Raw genomic sequence first — 9,031 nt, 5'->3', positions numbered from 1 at the left:
TTAAATGCTACCCTTCCATTCCTTAAGATATCTTAAAATTATAATAGAGTAATACATTTTGTCTTTCATCTATCTTACATTCTTGAAATAATGTTTTTCATTGGGTCAGTAACAGTCATAAACACAATATGTAGTCATTAGGAAGCATGATTTGATTAGACACCAAAATCTCAGACTCCACCCTCACAGAATCATTCTTTCAGATGGAAGGTATTGACTACAAGAATACTTAAAATGTACAGTCAGGAGTAATTTTAACTCATATTGTAGATTATATGTGTACAGAAAGTAATGAATGTGTTAAATTAGATAATGAGCATATAATTTGCAAAATCCATACTGTGGAAAACTGACAAACAATTTGATTTATCCAACAAATAAAATGTCCCAGAAGGAGAAGCAGAGACAGCCTATGGAGTTAAAAAGATATAAAAGGCACATCAATCAATCAATCACAATGTATAGACCTAATTTCGATCTTGATTCCAAAGACATTTTTTAAAACATCGTGACATTTTAATAAGCAGTTATAAATTTTTACTGGCTGAATATTTAAATATTTGTGATATTAAAATATTTTGCTAAATGTTTATGTATAATAATGATAATGCGTTTTTGCTTAAAAAATAATCCTTTTCTTCTGGAAATACGTATTGAAATATTTACAGGTTTTGCTTCAAAATTATAATGGGAAAGGTGAAGTGGTTAGGTGAATGTAGATGGGAATGTGGCTGGGATTTAGGTAAGGCAAGAGTGTACATAGATTGTTGGATATTAGAACTGCGCATTGTGAGTCTAGTAGTTTATTATATTAATATAATATTGTGGATATTTTTGGATTCATTTTATTATTTTGTCTAATTTTATGTATGTTTGAAATTCTCCACATAAAAACTTTAAAATTAAAAGGAAATAACAATAAAAGTTACAAACATTTAGAATTGAACAAAAATTAAAACATTACATATCAAATACCTAATTTATTTGTTTAAATACCTGATACACATAGAAGTACATTTTATAAACCTAAACTAACTATATGTATGGAAAAATCAAGAAAGATTGTTAAATGGATGAAATGAGTTAGAAGAAAGGCTAGAAAAATGAGAAAAAAGGTAAATATAAAGAATGTTGACAGAAATTGTGAAGAACAGAAATTAATAAAGTGGAAGTCAACAAAATGATATAATCAAGAAAACAAAGAGTCAGTATTCTAAAGTTTAATAAAACAGATATCTGGTAAATTTGAAAGCCTCGATGAAAATTATAATGCTCTAGAAGAATAAAAAATTATACAAATTATCAAAATTGAGGTTAGATTATTTTGAAAAATTGAATAAACCATTGACCATAAATGAAAGTGAATTAGGAGTAAAAAGTATTCCTTCACTTACAAAAGAGAGTAGCGTAACAATACTTTACAGAAAATTTTACCAAGCTTTCAAGGAAATGATAATCCTTATCCTAAAAACACTATTTAGAGAGCAGAGAAAGAATACCTACACAAATCATTTTAAGAGTTTAATATCACAAGAATCACACACAAAAAAGAAAAGAAAATTAAATATCAATCTCACTTATGAACACAAATGTAAAATGCAAAATAAAATATTTCCAATTTGTTTCAGCTGTGTATTTAGTTAATTTTACATTAGTTGCTTTAACAGTAAACCCTAAAACTCAGTGACAAAGCACAGTAACCCAAGCAGATGGAGGCTTTGTCATTTTCAATGTGTCACTTCCAAATACTCATCCAGCAAGCAAACAGTGAGAGTGAAGGCGCCCACAGGAAGTTTTAGTATGGCAAACCTGGATATGATGTACGTCACATTTACTTATACTCCATTAGCCAGAACTCAGTCATATGATGAGACAGTCAATATGTGTATTCAGAAGGAAAAGGAAAGAAACTTGGTGCAGAACTAGCCAGTCTCTGCTACAAGTGTGTGTATGTGTATGTGTGTCTATGTAGCTATATGTTCCAGTATCTACCTAGAATGTAATGAATTAAAACAATAATTTATTATTTTTCTCTCATGGTTCTATGGTTTAACTGGGTTCACCCTACAGGGCAGTATTCGCTTTGACTCTCTCTTGCACTTGAAATCAGATGTTGGCTAGGACTGTGGTCCTCTGAAGATTCGACTGGACTGGGTATCCAGTATGTCTCCTCAGATGGCATGCTGTTCATGCTGGCCATCACCTGGTGGCTCACCTAGAAATGTTGACCAGAGTGTCAACACATGTCCTCTCCAGATGGCTCAAGATTCTCACAACATGGCAGCAGGATTCCAAGAGACTGTGCCCCAAGTACGAGCATTCTAGGGAACCAAGGCAGAAACTGAAAAGCCTCTTAGGACCTAGCTTTGGAAGTCACATAGTACCACTTCCATCATTGACCCTTTTTCAAAAACAAGCCATAGGGCAAGCTCAGATTCAAAGGAAGGGAACCACATAAGGCTGTGAATACTGGAAGGTGTGATTTATTGAGGAACAATCTTTAGCCACTAGCTTTCATGATCTTCCATAAGGCCCCTACTCATCTGCATCTCTCTTACATGTAAAAAACACTCATCCGTGTGCCCTTCCAACATTAGATGTCTTGTCATATTATGACATCAGCTTCAGGCTTGAAATGCAGGATCCTGTCATCTAAATTAGGTCCAAGTACAGATGAGGCTTCTTGGGGTCATCTGCCTTAATTTCAGTTCCTCAAGCATAGTTCATCTCAATCTGAAGATCTGTGACCTAAAGAGAAAAATTATCTATTGCCACTCTGCTGGGGACAATCACAAGACAACTGTAACAGGTATTTCTGTTCAAAAAAGTAGAGAACAGGAGACACACATCAGTTAATGGTCCATAGCCACTCTGAAATCTAACCAGGCACATGTCGCCAGTTCTCTAATTAGGGTTCAGTCTTGCTTCCTCAGAGTGCTTCTCTGTGGCTTCAGAATCCATTCCACACTCTAGTTCATCCTTTATTTTCCACGAGAAAGGACGTGTTTTCAGCTGAGATATATTCTCAGTCTTCTTCCTGTCTATAGAAGTTTGAGGGCTCTGAAATCTCTTTTCATTTTGAACTGTGTCTGTTCTTTAATGTCCCATCTGGCAGTGCTTCTGTTACTACAACTGTCTTTTAAAATGTCATGGGTTTCATATCAGTCTTAATGAGATTTATTCCATGAGACAAAAGCAACACCCACAAATCGCTCCAACACAGGCACCTCTACCTTAGGTCACCTATGAGGCTTCTGTGACCAAGACTATTAGAATTCTTATTCTCTAGCAAATACAGTTGGAGAGGAATATTCCTAAATTTCTTAAAGTCATTTTTCTCTACTTAAAAGTACCTGTTAGGCATACCCTTATTTAGTTCTGAATGTTAATGTTGGATGCTACAGTCAAAACTCTGACTTCATTTTTATTCCAAGGGTACATTTATTGTCCTGGATTTGATTTTTTTCATGATGCCCAGGAATAAATGTTAAAGAAATGTTTAAAACATATATAAGAAAAACTTTAGTAATGAAGAACACAAAAAAGGACTTGAACAAATGTTAAAACACACTATATTTTTGGATAGGTTAAGTCAGCATTATAAAAATGTCACATGTCAATTCTCCCTAAATTTATTTATAAATTTTATGTAATCAGTTCAAATTACATTAGGATCAGAGATGCTGATTCTAAAATTCATATTTAAAAAACCACACAAGATATGTAAACCTGTATATATATATCCCTGGTTCCTGGCACAGTGCTGATAAAACCCTTGTATAAGAGTACTTGGAGAATCTTTTGTTCGAATATTGGGTCTTTGACCCTAGTTTCTGACACAGACCTCCTAAATCCACTGGCATTTTTTAGGTGATAGGGTATCTTTTCTTCTAATGAGGCAACTTTTAGTGGGCTCCTGGATAGCTTCAGGATGGGGTCTGGTCACCAGAAAGAGCAAGCCATGATTAGAATCTATTCCTGCTCAAAATAATGGCTTCAATCTCTACACCTCAATGTTCTGGGCTGCTGCGCCCCCTGCTGTTTCATCCTTAGGTATATTCCTCATTCATTTCAGTTAATTTGCAAGAAACTTATCCATCAACCTGATGAGGTTGTCTCTCATTTTCAGCCCTACTGTGGGTTTCTATCTCTGTCTTCAGCATCCTTTAAATGGGCCATTAGTAAAAGAAAAGGAGAGAAAAGGATGCTCATTTGATTCAGAAGTCCAGTTTTGTTTCAGTTGCTATGCTTTTGGTTAGAGAATTCTCAACCTACACAACCTACTTGTGAAGGAATTTTATCCATTCATTTTTAATTTTTATATGGGTTTTCTTTTCTTTCTTTTTTTCTGGGGAGGAAAACAAATATTGATGTGATTTTATATTTGCATGGTATTTTAAACATCCCAGAGACTTTTCTATACATCTCATTTTATCTAAACTGTTCCAGAGAAAGAGCCAGAAGCAATGTAAGAAACTATTCTCCTTGGCCTTACTGTAGACCATAATCACAAGGCACAGGTTTCACAATGGAAAACTTGGAAGAAATCTTTGAAGATGATCCAAAAGATCTGATTTAGAATGTGAGAAAGAATTTTGTATAAAACAACGGATTCTCAATCACAGGGATTACATAGGCCAACAGGAGGGAGGGTAGAAGGGCAGGTCAGCCAGAAGTCTAAGAATTCTCTCCCCAGTTCAGACCACTTTTTAAATTTCATCTTCATATTTTCCAAAGAGAGAAGAAGAAACTGTGTACTAGTCCCTTCTCTCAAATGACGCATAGAGTACCACTTATTACTATGTATTTTGATCCCTTTTTCATAAGGTCAAATATTGCTGATGCATTTTTTCATAAAGAATGGTAGAAATAGGAAACAAAGATAAACACCTTTTCCCAACATCTTGCTGCTCCCAGAAAAAACAGTTAAGTTTCAATGCTAGTGCTCTTTACTGAATCCTGGGATTAAAATTCCAGATTTCCAGAACCGTATATATATATATATTTTTTTTTTTAAGCGGTACGCAGGCCTCTCACTCTTGTGGCCTCTCCCGTTGCGGAGCACAGGCTCCAGACACGCAGGCTCAGTGGCCATGGCTCAAGGGCCCAGCCGGTCCGTGGCATGTGGGATCTTCCCGGACCGGGGCACGAACCCGTGTCCCCCGCATCGGCAGGCGGACTCTCAACCACTGCGCCACCAGGTAAGCCCCCAGAACCATATTTTTGCTGGCAGAAGCAGAAAGAATATATATGTGTGAGGCAGTGATGGCATTATCATACAAGGACCAAAGAAGAAACTGGGAGAAGGGTCATTTTATTCACTATTGTATAAAAAATTTATACAGAACAACATAAGTCTCTACATGTTTTTATTCAATAATATGAGGTTATGGAGATATATACATATGAAAACAGGAATTTTCCAAATAATAACAAGACCCGCCTGCTCTTCCCTGTCCCTTTATCTTTTTTTCTTTTTTTTTCAAAAAAAAAGTTACACAAACAAACCTTAACTGAAAGTATACAAGCCCACTTTTCTTTTCCCAAAATAAACAAAACATCTCTCAGTTTTCCCAGCATTTTCCCCTTCCTAATGTGGAAGAATAATTTACTAACGTATTAACCAGCGTTTTGGTTTCACTGCTGAAAAGGATTTGGAAAGAATGTGATCTGTGCTGATTCTTATCCTCTGGTATTTTTCCCTTCCCTGTTTCAAAAGTGTAGCCTAATCCTTGTGTCTTTTGCCTAAAGAACTTTCAAGGTTAGAAGCAGAGGTTGCTTAAAGATAACTTTGTGAAAACCCTGGCTACTTGGACAAATTACTCTAGGTGCTCCTGAGGAAGAGGAAAAAGAAGTCTTTTGCAGGGAGGTTAGAGGAGAAGCCCCAATGGCAGGAAGAATTCAAAACCAGGAGGTGGGTGGAGGTTTATGGGACCCAGGATAGTGGGCACCTGGGGCCCCTCCATCATTGTACCCAGGGTAAAAGCTCTGAGTTAAATGGCTGTGTGAGGCCAACTCTTGACCACAGAGCTCCCAGTCTCAGAAAATATTCCTGTGTCCAAATATAGCATAGAAGCAGCCAAGCAGCCAGGCTTCAAAGTGGCTGAGGGGTTGGACAATGGCATGGTCATATGAGGAGTAACCAGTTTCAAGCAAAGACTAAAGCAATTTCTGCAGTAGTATATCTCTCTTTTTTAAATTGAAGTTTAGTTGACCTACAATGCTATGTTAGTTTTAGATGCACAACACATCTGATTTGATACTTCTATACACTACAAAATGATCACCATGATAAGTCTACTTACCATCTGTCACCATAAAACATTCTTACAATATTATTGACAATATTCCCCATGTTGTACATTTCATCCTCATGATTCATTTATTTTCTAACTAGAAGTTTGTGCCTCTTAATCTCCCACACTTATTTCACTAATCCCCCTACACCCCTTCCCTATGGCAACCACCTGTTTGTTCTCTGTATCTATGAGTCTATTTCAGTTTTGTTTGTTCATTTTTTTCCAAATTCCACAGGTAAGTGAAATCATATGGTATTTGTCTTTCTCTGCCTGACTTATTTCACTTAGCATAATATCCTCCAAGTTCATCCATGTTGTCACAAATGGTAGTATTTCATTCTTTTTATGGCTGAGTAATATTCCATTGTATTTATACGCCATATCTTCTTTATGCATTCATCTGTTGATGGACACTTGGGTTGCTTCCATATCTCGGCTACTGTAAATAATGCTGCAATGAACATAGGGGTGCATACATCTTTTCAAATTAGTATTTTTGTTTTCTTTGGATAAATAGGAATGGAATTGCTGGATCATATGGTAGTTCTATTTTTAATTTTTTGAGGAATATCCATACTATTTTCCATAGTGGCTGCACCAATTTACATTCCCATCAACAGTGCACAAGGGTTCCCTCTTCTCCACATCCTCACCAAGACTTGTTATTTTCTTTTTGATAACTGCCATTTTGACAGATGTGAGGTAACATCTCACTGTGATTTTGATTTGCATTTCCCTGATGATTAGTGACGTTGAGCACTTTTTCATATACCTGTTGGCCACTTGCACACCTTTTTTGGAGAAATGTCTATTTGAAGAAATAGTCTTTTGTCCATTTTTCAATCAGATGATTTGTTTTTTTGCTACTGAGTTCTATGACTTCCTAATATATTTTGGATATAAACCCCTTATCAGATACCTGATTTGCAAATATGTTCTCCCATTCCATAGATTGCCTTTTCATTTTGCTGATGGTTTCCTCTGCTGTGCAGAAGCTTTTTAGTTTGATGTAGTCCCATTTAGCTATTTTTGCTTTTGTTGCCTGTGTCTTTAATATCATATCTAAAATATCATTGTCAAGGCCAATGTCAAGAAGCTTTTTCTCTATCTTTTCTTCTATGAGCTTTACAGTTTCAGGTCTAATGTTAAAGTCTGTAATACATTTTGTGTTGATTTTTTTGTATGGTGTAAGATTTGTATATGGATATCCAGTTTTCCCAAAACCATTTACTGAAGAGACTATCCTTTCCCCATTGTGTATTCTTGCCTCCCTTGTCAAAGATCAATATACTGTAAATGTGGGGGGTTATTTCTGGGCTCTCTATTCTGTTCCATTGGTCAATGTGTCTGTTTTTATGCCAGTACCATCTTCTTTTGATAACTATAGCTTTGTAATATAGTTTGAAATCAAGAAATATGATGACTCCTGCTCTGTTCTTCATGCTTAAGATTGCTTTGGCTATTCAGGATCTCTTATGACTCCATGTGAATCTTAGGATTTTAAGTGGCCAATTCTAATATCTTGTCGCTCAGCTAGTCCTAGAATTCCTACTTTAGAAATATATTGTCAGAAAGTTGATAAATGAAAAGACTTTTATAAATTTTCTATATGGCATTAGTAGTCTTTGCATCTTTTAGAGAACATAAAGGAGTTTCTGAAGGAGAAAAAAATTAATATAATGTTTCTTTCCTAAAATACCAGCAATGAACAAGTAAAATATAAATTTGTAGGACACAGCAAACACAGTGTTTAGAGGAAAATTTATAGCATTGAATGCATATATTCTTTAGAAAAAAATAAGCATCTAAAATCAGTAATCTAAGCTTTCATCTTAGGAAACTAGAAAAAGAAGAGCAGATTAAGTCCAAAGCAAGCATAAGAAAAGAAATATTTAAAAATTAGAGCAGAAATCAATGAACCTGAAAAGAGGAAATCAATAGAGAGAATCAATGAAACAAAAAACTGATTCTTTGAAAAAATCAATAAAATGATAAGCTTCTAGCAGGCCACCTAAGAAAAAAAGAGAGGTGACATGAATTGCTAATATAAGAAATGAAAGAGGGGACATCACTAGAGATCTCACAGACATTAAAAGGATAATAAAGGAATACTAGGAACAATGCTATGCCCACAAATTTAATAACCTGGATGAAATGGACTAATTCCTTGAAAGACACTTCTGCCAAAACTCCCACAAGAATAAATAGACAATTCAAATGGACCTATATCTACTGAAGAGATTGAATCAGTAATTAATAACCTTGCAAAACAAAACCACCAGAGGTTCACTGGTGAATTTTATCAAACATTTATGGAAAGAGTTACACCAATTCTCTACAATTTCTTCCAGAAGATAGAAGAAGAGGAAATACTCTCTAACTCATTCTATAAGGCCAACATTAACATAATACTAAAACTGTACCAAAATATACAAGAAAATAAAACAGACTAATATCCCTCATGAACATAGGTGCAAAAATCTTCAGAAAAAATTAGTAAATCAAATCCAACAATGTATAAAAGAATTATAAACAATGACCAAGTGGCATTTATCCCAGGTATGCAAGTCTGGTTCAATATTTGAAAATCAATTAATGTAACCTATCACATCAACAGGCTAAAGAAGAAACTGATATTATATGATATCAATAGATGCAGAAAAAGCAGCTGACAAAATCCAACACCCATGCATCCAACCCACTCTCAGCAAAACAGAAATAGAGGGGAATTT

The sequence above is a fragment of the Leucopleurus acutus genome (genome assembly GCF_964270905.1).
Source record: "Leucopleurus acutus genome assembly, chromosome: 11".
NCBI classification, from domain to species: Eukaryota; Metazoa; Chordata; class Mammalia; order Artiodactyla; family Delphinidae; genus Leucopleurus; species Leucopleurus acutus.
This window is presented reverse-complemented; position numbering follows the sequence as displayed.